The sequence below is a fragment of the Kogia breviceps genome, chromosome 8 (genome assembly GCF_026419965.1).
Source record: "Kogia breviceps isolate mKogBre1 chromosome 8, mKogBre1 haplotype 1, whole genome shotgun sequence".
NCBI lineage: Eukaryota > Metazoa > Chordata > Mammalia > Artiodactyla > Physeteridae > Kogia > Kogia breviceps.
Window position 1 is genome coordinate 109,013,441 of NC_081317.1, and position 11,390 is coordinate 109,024,830.

Genomic DNA, 11,390 nt, shown 5'->3' on the forward strand with positions numbered 1-11,390 from the left:
CTCTGACAGTTTAGTCGGATGGATTTCCTTATAAAAGAAACCATGTTGTCTCAGCTGACATCTCCCATTGAATGGCGGCGGCTTGCCTAGCCCAGAAATAGGTTTTGCCAGGCTGAATATTTCAGGGTCCCCCCAAGAACACTCCAAGGAGATGGTAATCCCACAGGCACTTTGCCAGTCCTCCACCAGGTTGCTATGTATAGTTGGGTGACACAGTTTAACCAACAAGGCAACAATTTCATCCTTCAAAACTTTCAGGTCAACAAAATGTTGAGTTATAGAAGCCAGACACGAAAGAGAACACACTCAGATGCGTAACTAGATAAAAATTCATCAAACTGCAGTCACACTTGAAATTTATGTTAGTTTTACTATCTGAAAATGTTATTTACAAAATACCCTGAGGACAGCATCACATTTTCTAGTGGTTTCTCTCTACTCAACCTGTTGATGTGACCAAGAATATTCTACGCATTTAGCAGGTCTGCAGGAATGGGGCTCCCCAACTCTTTCTCAGTAAAGGTGAACGCCATGGAATCAATGAGGGTGTCTGTTCTCTCCTTTTTCCTATCTGGGCACTCTTCTTACATGGCGCCCAACAACTGGTCCCACAGATTCTCTGGGTCCCTTTCACTTTTTGATGTATTTATTAATTCTGTTACTGTTTATGAGGTCCTTGTAAGGTGCTTAGAAAAATCTTGTCCTAAGTAGGTAATTCTGACTTTGATTTACTTTGATGCATTTGCTAAGCTCCCTAATGCTTCTCGTTTTGATTATATTTCACTTTTAAAAATATTTTCTATAACTGCAATGAATCATACTTTTTGATTTCACATTCCGAAGTTTTTAAGTGTGTAAAATACAGTTCTTCTAACTCCTTTGTCCTAGATTTCAGAAGGGATGAATTTAAAGGCTCTAGGTGTTTAAAATTCTTAAACTTCCCTGAAACTTTTTCTTAAAAAAAAATCCTTATTATTTTACTTCTCAAACTGCTAAGTCTTATATTCCAAGTCCACCACTGTGGCTTCAATCTACCTTTCTAACTTTCGTTCCTAATACACTCAGCAAGGTCCCAACTGCAGTGAGGTAGAGCTCCAATCACAGGTACAAACCTTTCAGATGTTAACAACACACATATAATAAAAATGTTGATATTCTAAAGTAATGAATTAGGAGAATGTGAGAAGACAGAAATGTGTCTATTTTTGTACACACTGCTACAGAGCAAAAAACATATGAAGTGCATATGCACATTACGGGAAAACTGAACACCTCACTTCCAAATCTTTTTAAAAACCACTCTATTGAAGTGTGACTGACATGTGAAAAGATGTATGTATTTAATGTAAATAAGTTGCTGAGTTTGGGGATAAGTATATATCCATGAAACCATCACCACCATCAAGTTTATAAACGTATCCATCACCTCTCAAAGTTTCCTCTCACTCCTACTATCATTATTACTATTTTGTGGGGGGGTGGTGGCAGGGAAGAGGGTAGGAACTATGAATATAATCCACATCCTTCTAAATGTAACTGTTCCATCTACCTGGAATAAGACCATCATGTTCCTCCTCCGATGTATTTGTCAGCCAAGGTACTTTCCAAGGCCAGCTCAAATTTGACTTCTCTAGGAAACCTTGATTCTCTGGTTGGAATTCATCTTTCATAATCCTGATTTTACTATTGCCTTTATCACAGTCTGTTACTAAAACCACATACACTCAGTCACACACATCAATAGTATACACAATACACTTACCTATGGTTTGCTGAATAGTGAGTTACTGAGAGGTACGGTCTATGTCTTACTCATCTTTAGTTTGCTCCACAGCACCGAGTAGGTTTTGTACCAGATAGGCATTTAATAACATTCATTGGCTATACAATTAGAGCCAAACGATGGATTTTTGATACGGCTTCTCTTATTTGTTAGTTTTAACTATCACACAGTTATTCATCAACAGTTTCTTCCTATTGGATCTATGAAGCTTGACTCAAATACAGTTCAAAATAAATAAGCCACTGCCTAGGGCTCTGAATTCCTTTTTGTTTCTACAGATTTTTTTCTTTTTTTTTTTGGTGTGGTAATTATGTTTATTTTAACAGACAATTTGTTTACATCTCTTGCCTTTATCAGGCCTGTCTCTTAAGTACAAAAAGAGAGAAACTATTTCTGGCTGTTCTGTTTTCCAAGGAAACCTTGCAATTTTCCTTTAAGGTCATAGAAGTCTTTTACTTCTACAAGTCTGCTACGTACCACCTAAGACTTCAAGTTATAAAAACCACTGTTTTCTCAAAACTCTGGAAATGGCTTGCAAGATATAATTAACTGCCTAGAACAAACAATACAACACAAATAGATCTTCCTCTTAGAAAATAACTTACTGTTGGGCTATGTGAAACAATCTCACTTTTTTTAGTGACTAGAAAATTTTGGAGCAAGAAAGCAGTTGTAGTATATAAATTAAAATATACAAAAATTTCAAGCCAGAAGTCAATATAACAGTGCCGTGTTGAGTTCAAGCATCATGTCCACTCACATCAGAAATAGAACACAGATGTCTACGACCACCACTCCTGTTCCAAACTATTCTGGAAGTATAAGGCAATGTAATTACACCACAGGAAAAAAAAATGAGGTTAAAAAAATTATCTGCAAAGTTATACACCTAAAAACCTAAGAGAATTAAATGGAAAGACTACTAGATATTAAAATAAGAAAGTTCAGCATAGGGCTGTGTAGAGAATGCAAAAAAGAAATACCCTTCTTATAAGTAAACAATGTAGGAAAAGATTTCAATTACAGTAACAACCAAAAAGATATGCTTTAAAAAAGGTTTAAATAAAGGTAAGGACACTTCTTGTTCTTAGATAGACTCGATATGTTGAAGGAAATGTCAATTCTATCCTTAAATTTTGTAAATTTAACCTGATTCCAAGCAAAATATGAAAAGGATTTTATTGGAAACTAATAATTCTAAATTTTATATGAAAAATAAAGGAGAGTAGTCTGGAAAATTCTGAAGTGAGGAACAATGAGTGGGAGCAAGTACTACAAGATATTAAAATACACTCTAGAGCTACAGAAGGTAAAATAGTTTAGCAGTGTAGTATTAATAGATCAAGTAGGGGAGAAGAGAGATGAAAAGGAAATGGAAATATAGGTGCTTTTCTACACATATGAAAAGATGTTCCACGTCTTATACATAATGAGAGAAAAATAACATAAAAAAGTATAATGACATATCATTTTTTTCACTTTCCCAGGAGAAAAAAATAAGACAGCTTGATGATAACACTGTAGTGGTGAGTTGGGATATGCTGCTGGCAAGAGTGTAATCTGCTAAGTCACGATGGGGGCATTTTGGCAATAAAATGAAATAAAAAATGCCTATGCCCTTTGACATATATCCTACAGATATACTTACAAAAATGCTCACAAAAGAGATGATCTATGTGACGTGATTTCTAATTGCTAAAGACTGGAAACAAAACCTCATGCTCACAGAGGAAGGTTTGGTTAGATAAATTATAGTATACCTAAATAACACTGTGCAACTGACTTTTTTTCTAGCAATAGTTCGAACATATTTTTGAGCCGTGCTGATACTAATTTCACATGTTATGTATTATATTAGCAACAAAAACCATGCCCTAAACTTTAAGTAACAATGAATGATACTCAAATAGTTGGGAGGGATGTATGTGGAGGAAGGAGAACACTACCTTCCAGCCTAACATCCATGATTCTAAACTCCTCCTTTAGACAATGAAAAGACAAAGTGTCTGTTACAAATATTAAAAAAAAAATTTTTTTTTGAAAGGAGTACTGAAACTATTTCATTGTTTAGAATGAAAGTAACACTGAAAGCAAATGACCCAGGATCTTGTTAAATGCAGACTCAATTAGGTGTGGATATGCTGTGTTTTATAAAATGAAGCTGTTCTAAATGTTGACATGAAATGATCTCTAAGATGCATTTCTAACTTAAAAAAGAAAAAGGAATATGCAAGACTAGTGTGGGCAGTATCTCACCATTTATGTAAAAAACAAAAAAGGGATGGAAATTACACACATGTGTATATTTCCACGGAATATCTCTGAAGGATCCACCAGAAACTGACAACTGAGATTGCTCTTGGGGAGGAAGATAAAGGTGGCACAGGATCTTCTCTCTCTCTTTTTTTTAAAACCTGTGTACAGATTTTTTAAAAAATTAAACAATGTGCATGTATTACCTATTTTAAGAAACACAAAAAGATGCTCAACATCACCAATGATTAGGGAAATGTAAATCAAAACCTTACTGAGATACTACTTCACACCCATTAGGATAGCTGTTACCTAAACGAACAAAGATAAAATGACAAGTGTTGACGAGCGGTGAAGATGTGGAGAAATCAGAACCCCTGTTCATCGCTGGTGGGAATGTAAAAAAACGGAAAACAGTATGTTGGTTCCTCAGAAAATTACATTAGAATTACTGTATGATCCAGCAATTCAACCTCTGGGTGTGTACCAAAAAAATTTGAAAGCAGAGACTTGAACAGATTTTTGTACATCCGGCTTCACAGCAGCTTTAGTCACAACAACCAAAAGGTGGAAACAACCCAAGTGTCTATTGACAGATGAATGTATAAAACATATGCAGTATACAACAGAATATTATTCAGCCTTAAAAAGGAACGGAATTTTGACACAGGCTACAACATGGATGAACCTTGAGGACATTATGCTAAGTGATGTGTGGAAATGGATGGTAGTGATGGCTGCACAACAATGTGAACGTAATGTCAATGGACTGTACGCTTCAAAGTGGTTAAAATAGTAAATTTTATGTTGTGTATATTTTATCACAATTTTTAAAAAAATGTAATGCACAAAGAGAAAATCTGAAGAGACCCATAGCAGGTAAAGAAATTGACTTAAGTCATTTAAAAATCCTCCCAGAAAAGCCCAAGCCCAGATGGCTTCACTGATGAATTCTATCAAACATTTAAAGAGAAATACCAATTCTTCACACATGCTCTTCTGGAATATAGAGGAGAGAACATTTCCCAGATCATTCTGTGAGAACAATATTACTGATACGAAAGCCAGACAAAGACATCATAAGAAAACTACAGACCAATTTCTCTCATGAATATATATATATATATGCAAAAATCGTCAACAAAATATCAGCAAACTAAATCCAGCAATATCTACAAAGGATTCTACATCATGACCAACTAGGAATTATGCCTGGAATGCAAGATTGATTTAACATTAAAAATCCAACTAAGTTAATATACTTATTAATATAATAAAGGGCAAAAACCATATGATCATCTTGATACACAAAGGAAAAGCATTTGATAAAATCCAAGACCCATTCATGATAAAAATGGTCAACAAACCAGGAATAGAAGGAAACATCATCAACTTTATAAAGGGCAACTATGAAAAACCTACAGCTCATATTGTATTCAGTGGTGAAAGACTGAATGCTTTCTCCCTAAGATTGGGAAGGGGAAAAAAGACTGGCGTCATTGCTTGCACCACTTCTATTCAATACTGTATTGGTTCTAGCCAGCGTAATCATGAAAGACAAAGAAATGAAAACATGGAGAAATCAGAAATAAAAACTTATGTCCACACAATATTACTAGCCCCAAAGTGGAAACAATCCAGATGTCACCTGGATAAACAAAATGTGACATATTCATATAGAATATGACTGAGCAATACATGCTACAACATGGATGAACCTCAAAACCATTATGCTAAATGAAAAGTCAGACACAGAAGACTGCATATTGCATGAATCAATTCATATGAAATGACCAGAAAGGGCAAATCTACAAGACAGAAGATTAGTGGTTGCCTGGGCCTGGAGGTAGGTATGGGGATTGCTAATGGGCACAAGGGATCCTTCTGGAGTAATGAAAACATTCTAAAACTGGATTGTGGTGATTGTTGTATAACTCTGTACATTTACTAAAAGTCACTGCAATGTACCTTTTAAATGTTATGAGTTTTGTGGTATGTTAATTATACCTCAATAAAGCTATTTTAAAAATGTAAAGGGGCTTCCCTAGTGGCGCAGTGGTTGAGGGTCCACCTGCCGATGCAGGGGACACGGGTTCGTGCCCCGGTCCGGGAGGATCCCACATGCTGCGGAGCGGCTGGGCCCGTGAGCCGTGGCCGCTGAGCCTGCGCGTCCGGAGCCTGTGCTCCGCAACGGGAGAGGCCACAACAGTGAGAGGCCCGCGTACCGCAAAAAAAAAGTAACAATTATAATATCCTTTACATTATTAATACTACTTCTTGTTTACCTGTACTTTCATACACTGAAAAAACATGAGAAGGAAGCCTTATTAAATGAGAACATCTGATTATGCCTTTCTCTATTTTACTGGAATAGAAAAATGCAGAAATACTATATTTAGGAAAATCCAATCTCTGCTTAGGCCATAAATCTGAAGAATAGATTATGCAAGACCTTTTATTATTCACGGTCCCCCCCCCCCCCATTCATAAGCATGAGTGATGAAAAATAAACTGCACCTTAAGGGCAAAAAGGGTGTTAGTTTTACAATTCCTATTAAAGAATGGCTTTCTGGAACACCATCTATCTGATTATCTATCCTTGGGAGAGCTAAAGTTCATTCAACTGTGCTTCCAATAAATTAAAATGTTTTAGACCCTTAGGGCATTTCCTTCAGATATATGGTCAATCAGGGGCAATTTAAACTTCCTGTTTTCCTCACAGTAAAATTCCCACCATAGTTTAGTCTTGATCACCAAGCCCCTTGGGGCTTTCAAGCTAACTCCTTTCTCCTACAGTCTTTCCTATTCCCCTTCATCTTCTGTTAGCATCCTTGCCTTTTCTCAGGATCTCCGCAATTTCTGACAGCTGCCCTTCTGACTTAGCCCTTCCTGATATGCCAACTCGTAGCTTCATCTCACCGCTCATTCATCCCTTTCCCTTCTGGGGGGCACGGGGGTCTCCTCTGCCATTTACACACACTTGACCCAGCTGCCTCTCCAATCTGCCAGACCCTATAATACTTATAATAACAACTACTGCTCCCACGCATCAGCATTTTCAAAGCAACACCAGAGGTTCTTTGAAAAATTCCTTTTAAAGATTCTCACGGCACCACTTTTTTATCTGAAGAAATCTGCTCCTCTTTTTGGTACATTTTCCCACATCCATACATCACTACTGTGAGGACCTTTTACTAAATATAGCCGAAGTCTAAGAGACAAGAGGGTGTGAGGATTGATGAAAGAAGATGGTTACATTAGTAAGACACATAGTAAGAGTAAAGAAACAGATGGCATCCCTGGCAAGAGTGGGGAAACGTATTCACATACATTACTGGTACAATGGTAAACCAGTGGGCAAATTGGCCATGTCTGTTACAATTTTAAGAAGGCATCTTCTAAGAGACAATTAAATACATTTTGAACCATTATATTCAAAACTACTTGAGCCAGGGCCCAACAGTATCACTGCATCAGAAAGTTCACTGTAATACTGTGTGAACTGCACAGTAAGCCCGCTGGACTTCACGTTCCAGCCTGAAGGCGTGAAAGGCAGAGAGTAAGTCTGTTTTCTTCACTGGAATATACATCGTACCTTGGGTCATGCATAGCACAGAAGGGGCAGGTGTTCAGGAAGACCTGTTGAATGAATAAATGGATGGTGATGACTGAAGAGCAGCTTACCCCCGGACCTCTGCTGCTATTCAGCCAGCCAGGAGACAACTTTCCATTCGGAACGCTAGGCGTTACTGCGTCCTGTGGCCACGATGCACTGTTGGCCCTTGTCCTTCAAGTACACTTTGCGGATCATCAGAGCACATGGCAGAGGGATTGAGTACGCAGAGTAAGCCAGTCACAAAACTAATGTGCTACCGCAGTCACAGGCAACGGCAATGCTGTCATGCTTGTACCGTACGTCAGACTCTATGCATTACATGCAAATATAAAATTTTCTTTTCAAGTCAACTGTTACTGAAAAAAACCTTGTTATATACATTTTTTGCCTTAAGTATAAAAGATTTAATCTTCAGGGTAACCATTAGGACTTTGAAATGCCCAAGACTAAAATAGCCGGTTTCATCTGAGAGCACTACTGAACAATGTATGTGATTTGGCCTTATGTCACTTTTCAGAGTTTGAGGAAAGCATTCTAAAGGGGAAAAAACCTATCACGCTGAGGTGGTGATGATAAAACGTGACCTTTCTAAAACTTGAAATGATATTAAATCATAAAGACACATGAGGGCACTCTAATCAACCAGCAAAGAGAAACACAGAAAAGATAGTGAAATCAGGTTGACATTTTAACAATTGTACTGAAATAGGTGAATTAAGTCCTGGTAAAACTGTGAGTGTTTGTAATTTACAGCAAGAAATTTTCTGTTCCTGATCCAAAGCCTAAGAAGCTGAAAGGATTCTGTAAGTCTGAAAATTGCAGGAAGAATTCATCGCACTCAGATCCAAGGTGAGGATTAACCACACCCCTTTCTCATGATTTGTTAAACTGACCTTGGAGCAGGATTTGCCCCTTTCAAGCCCCTTTCAAGCCAATATATTCTTTATAATCTACAATCCACTTGGTGCTTTACTTGTCCTCCGCTGGAAGCGGCCCATGAATCCACTGCTTTGCTCCATCTGTTCTCCTGAGAGACATGGTGAGTTAAAAGTTTGAGCCTCCCCGCCGCCCCTCAAAGCCAGTAGTAATGAAACAGCATTTTCATAGAGGAGCATAGACAACCAAAGAATATACCTCAAGGCCTTCTTGAGGCTTTAAATTTGTAAATAAAACTACAGCATATAGTTTCCTCCATCAAATTAAAAAAGTATAACGTAACAAGCGTTTAAGTGACCTTTCTTTCAGACCTTTAACAAGTGGGCCACAAGAACTGCAGAGAGCCCTGGATTCTGAGGCAATCAGGCTCATTCACTAAGGATTGTCATTCATTTTAAAGGCACATTCAAATTTGTGCCTCAGCAAAATTACAAATAATTCCCTGTCATCAATCTTTGGGGTCAAATGAAATAGAATGGAAAGTATTAAAACTCTGAATGCCAGAGGTATACTGTGGTTGCATAATAAAAGCTTTGTTGACTGAATAAACTAGAAGATTCTCTCCATCACTGGAACTATCTATAGGATGTATGACACACGACGCATTGTTGAACTGCTTCTCATCATTTTACTCATTTTAACCTTCATCTACTTTAATGACTAAATTCCTGGCCATGATGTTTCAAATTCAATTTCTGTCAATGTATTCGGTATTTAAAAATTTTTTTACTTTGGCTCATGGTCTTTTGTTAAAGACCCGGGTGAATTCTAGTTTCTACCCTTTGTTGAATTTGGCCGTGAGGGTGCACCCAATTAGGCTCAATCTATACTAAAAGCAGAACATGCTCTAAAATGTGCTAATTTAGAGGACACGTTTCTAATTTTCCTGTTCCTTTCAAAATTATTCTGATTAACTGAAGGTGCCAATTAATTTTCCTTAAATAAAGCTGCCTGATATTATAGACAGTCATTAAAATCCTTTGAGTTGGTATCTAAGAAGGAGCTATCCAAGGATTACAGTATATTGGCATCCAGCGTCTTCCTTTGGGTGTGTAAAAAGCCACCAAGACAGTGATGGGTAGGGTTAGAGAACGATAAATGGCATCACAGAGGCTAAATTAGGTAGTATAGACACCAACCCGGGCACTCAACTGGTATGCTCTGATATGGAGCCCTTTAGATGATCAAGGAAGTCCTCAGAGTTTAATTTTTTACCAATAATCTTTCTTAAGATCTTAATTCAGCCAAACTCAGATTTAAAGCTAATTTAGAAAATATCCTTGAATGAACTTTCTCTCAGTCTGCACTCTGGCTTCGTTTTTGTGAGAGATAACCCAGCATGTGCTGGTCCCTGTGCAAAGCGCCAGAGTCCCTGCCCTCATTAAGCAACAGACTCTGGAGGAAGGAATCTTGGGTTCAGATCCTGGGTCTACCACTCTTTTCATCTGTGTAACTGCGAGCCACTTCATCTCCTGAAGGCTCAGTTTTTCTTCTATAAAATGGGAACACTATCATCTAGATCAAAGGACAAAATGTGACACTAAATAGCAAGAACCTCCCTAGCACAATGCATGGCACACAGTAAGTGCTCCATAAAAGGCAGCAATCATTCTTGTTCGCTCCAATGGTTATTGCTTATTGTAATGTTTTGACTTCACCCCTTAATCTTTTCTCAAGAATATTAACGGACCTTGACAATCTTTCAGGAATTATTTATTCTACTACTATTTAGTGGCATCACACAATGCGTCGGGCCCTGGGAATTCAAGAGTCCACAAGAGGGAGGACAGACATAAAGCCAATAATTACAAGTGCCATAAAAAAGGAAATGTGCCATGGAAGCACATAACAGGGGTACTTAATTCAAGGAAACCTTGAAGAAGTGCTATTTAAACAGAGATCTGAAATATATGAAGAAATAAGTCAGGCAAAAAAGAGGTGGAGGCAATGGAACAGATTTCAAGTCCCAGAGGCAAAAGAGAGTGGGGTGGGGGGCACTTCCCTGGTGGCACAGTGGCTAAGACCCTGCACTCCCAATGCAGGGGGCCCGGGTTCGATCCCTGGCCAGGGAACTAGATCCCACATGCTGCAACTAAAGATCCCGCGTGCTGCAACTAAGACCTGGTGCAGCCGAAATTAATTAATTAATTAAAAAATAGAGAGCAGGGGGAGTTCAAGGAACTGGAAGACATGCAATATAATTGGAAAAAGGAGATCAAGGGAGAGGAGGGCTAGAGAAGCTGGGAGGTAAGTCAAGAATTGTAAGACTTTATCCTGAGGGCAAAGGAAGCTACTGAGGGGTTTTAGGGAACTCTGCAATTTCAAGCAACTTCTGGGATGCCAGGCAGAGAATGGATTGGAGGGTGTTGAGACTGAGTGCAGGGAGACCAGTTAGAAGGCCTTGTTGAACTCCAAGTGTCAAGTGAAAAGAGCCCGTATAAAGGGAATATTAGTGGGACTGGAGAGACACAGACCAGTTCAAGAACCTCAGAATCAACAAGATGTGATCATAGATTGTGCGTGGGATGGATATTTGGAGAAGCCATCAACTCCAAAACAAGAATGTGCTTGATAAAATTTATTTCTGTGTTTCATGATATAAATACAAAATACGGCTTACTACATATTTCTGATGCAGTACACAAAGTTAAAATTTTTAGGCCATGGAGGATTTATTCCAACTCTATGGGAGGCATGACAAAAAAGAAGTCTAACTTACTGAGTGCTAATGTGCTGATGTTTTTGAAACCACTTTGCTGTGCTGAAAGATATTCTGCATTATAAATCATCAACTACCAAATG

At 38.1% G+C, this 11,390-nt stretch overlaps 1 protein-coding gene across 3 annotated transcripts in view; it reads right to left on the reverse strand.

Annotated features, from left to right (window-relative positions):
• Positions 1–11,390, reverse strand: part of INTS9 (integrator complex subunit 9) — a 110,284-nt gene that overhangs the window by 96,856 nt on the left and 2,038 nt on the right. The gene's annotated exons all lie outside the window — the stretch shown is intronic.